The sequence below is a fragment of the Arvicola amphibius genome, chromosome 6 (genome assembly GCF_903992535.2).
Source record: "Arvicola amphibius chromosome 6, mArvAmp1.2, whole genome shotgun sequence".
Classification (NCBI taxonomy): domain Eukaryota; kingdom Metazoa; phylum Chordata; class Mammalia; order Rodentia; family Cricetidae; genus Arvicola; species Arvicola amphibius.
In genome coordinates, this window is record NC_052052.2 from 73,200,881 (window position 1) to 73,203,980 (window position 3,100).

Here is a 3,100-nt window from a genome sequence, read left to right on the forward strand (position 1 = left end):
CCAAGATAATGAGAAACACGAAGACACAAAACAAGAACTAAAAGAACACAACATAGAGTTATGATTTTGAGACTATAACATAATTACAATATTTTCCTTTCACTTTCCTCCCTCTATACCCTCCCATAAAGCCCTTTCCACGCACTGTTAATTCTGTGGTCACCTTTCTCATTGTTATTCCATGCGTATATACATATATATTAAGAGATTTATTTTTAATGTAAAAAAAGACAAGGGAAATTTCATAAGCTCTAAGTACCTCAATATTTTCAGATGTAAGTTGCCAATGATAGGATTGTTCATTCCATGGGTTCAGTTAAAAGAAAACTTTAAAATGTTAATATTATAGAAGATACAATAACTATGTAATCATTTTTGCTATGTAAGAGTACAGCTTAATCCGTAGAGAAGTATCAGTCATCAAAAGCTAATGGATTAAGCACAGATCTCTGCTAAATAATGACCAGCGTCTGGAGAAGTTAGCTTGTCTGTACATGGCAGCAGTACTATAGTGCCAAAAGAAAGACACTATTGTATAGTCATCAGAAATGTTTTGGCAAGAGAACTACACAAGTTGTTATTTTCTATTTAGGTAGGAACTTGGTTATTAAGGGAGTAGAATCAATGGCAATACAACTTCAACTGCAGGATGGAGATTTTTTTACCACTTTTTTATATTTTTTAAAAGAAAACAAACTCTCTTTTTTCACTATACAAACCAATCCAAGTTTCCATTTCCTCCCCTCTTCCCATTCCTTCCTCCCATTCCCCCCACATACCCACCACCCCACCTCCATCCAGTTTTCAGAGAGGGTAACGTGTATTGCTTTGGGAAAGATTCAAGGCCCTCCCTACTATATCTAAGCTGAGCAAGATATCCCTCCGAAGAGAATAGGTTCCCAAAAAGACAGTACATGAAGTAGGAATAAATCCTAATCCCAAGGCCAGTTGCCCCTCAGTCTGCCCCAGCCATGCAACTGTCAACTACATTCAGAGGGACTACTTGAGTCCTATGCTTGTTCTTTCCTAGTCTGTTTGGTGCTGGAGAGCTTCTGTTCGCTCAGGTAGACTTTTTTCAGTGGGTATATCCATTATGGTCTTGACCTCTTTACTCATATTCTCATTTCTCCCACTCTTCAACTGGACTTAGGCAGCTAAGTCCACTGATCTAATGTGGTTCTCTGCATTTGTTTCCATCAGTTGCTGAATAAATGTTCTATGGTGATATTTAAGATGTTCATCAGTCTGACTACAGGGCAAGGCAAGTTAGGGTCTTAGCTGGGGTCATCATTGTGGATTCTTGGAAATTTCTCTATATCCAGGTTTCTTTTTTTGTTTCAAGGCACATTTAATTTAATATCAAGAATTAGATACAAAAGGCCCAAATACAATGAAAGAACACATTCCCCCATTTAGCACCAATGACAATGCTGTTTAACATGTGCTTGCTGAATGAGATGAGGGTTTACTGAATAACATGAGTCTCATCACAGCCAATACTTTATACAATCTAATTATAAAACAAATGATTATAATGCTTCCAACGGTTTTAAACCTGAAGAGTAAGACCACACTTTCACGTTTGTACAGTCCTCAGTTAAGGTAAGGTTATCTATAGTTCTACAACCATTCAAAGAACAAACCCTTGATAAAAACCACATATTTAAGGCTCCATTATGTAATATAAAGCTGAGAGCTAGTGGATAAATATATGCTCTACTTATAATGGTAACTGTGGCTTGATTGTCTCATGGCTATTAGAAGTTGGTTCTTAGAAAGTAAACCCTTTAAAGGCAGAATTGCCTCATTGAGTTTTGACCCAGTAGTTCAACAATCATGAAGTCCACAGTCTTATTGGCAAAACTGATATACAGTGTCTATAAGTCACTATGCTCAAGGTTAAGAGTGATGCATATTCCATTTATACATTTTATTGGAATTTTATATGTTCAATTCATGATTTAAAACCTCTAGGTTTTCAATCCTCCAAACTATCTAAAGACACAGTGTGCCACAGACTTAAGACTTCTGTTTTCCCCTCTATTTTCTTCAAACAGAAACATTTCTTAAGTGTCTACATGTTCTAGAAGGGGAATTTTTTGGAGGTGGCCTCTTCTTCAGAATAGTCTGACAGCATCAGGCCTCTGAAGCAAAGGGAAGGAGAAGAGAAAAGCTGAAACACAAGGTTCATCTGGTAAGTTTTACATTAACCATTACAAGCTGGGCAGTATAAGAATGTGGGTTTTTTGGCTCAAAAAGTCTGAGTCTTGGTGTAGAAACGAGTACTTGGCTGTCCCACCACAGCTTTCTTGAGGTAGGACTGTCAGGGAAGTCTTGACTGGGGAGTATGATTTGTTTACCTATCAGGTGTAAACTTCCAGGCACTCAGTTCATTTTGGGCTTGTTCCAGTTTGTCTTTAGTCTGTTCCAGTTCACCTTCCATTTTTAGGAAAAACAAGTTGATGGTGGGGTCTACCATTGTTGATCTCAGTTGGGTAACACTAGGCTGCTGGACTTGCTTGAGGTACTGGATTTGAGTAGTACACTCTTGATCTCCTGTTTCTTGGTTGCTAATCGCAGGACAAGAATGTTTTCTCTGTGTGCAGACTCCTGATCTTGCTGCTTTAGTTTTTCTTCAGATTCCCTTAATCCAGTCACATCGTTTGAATTGAGATCTGTGTACTTTCCCTCCAAAGCTTGAACATATGCTTCATATTGTTTCCATCTCAGAATTTACTCATCCCATGCCATAACTTTGAAATCTGTTTCACTCAGACGGACCTTTTTAGGAAGAGGCTCTTCGTTGATCATCTTGCACCCTTTTCAGTCTGAGGCTGCGCCCCCCCACCCCACGCTCTTCCCTCTGCAGCCCCAGCTCTAGCCTTTATTTGCAGGTCTCGCCTATATCCAGGTTTCTTGATAACTGCATAATGGTTCCTTTAATCAAGATATATTTTTCCTTGCTCTCATCTCTGTCCTTCCTCCATCTCAACTATCCCATTCCCTCAATTACTCCTCACCCCTCTTCTCCCTTCCTGTTGTCTGAGTTTCTGTCCTGCCTGGGAACCATACAGGTTCCTGTTGTCTGTTTCTGTCCTCC

At 39.1% G+C, this 3,100-nt stretch overlaps 1 pseudogene; it reads right to left on the bottom strand.

The window, feature by feature from the left end:
- Nucleotides 1-1,738: 1,738 nt before the first annotated feature.
- On the bottom strand, nucleotides 1,739-2,811 carry LOC119817424 (annotated as a pseudogene).
- Between the last annotated feature and the right edge of the window lie 289 nt (nucleotides 2,812-3,100).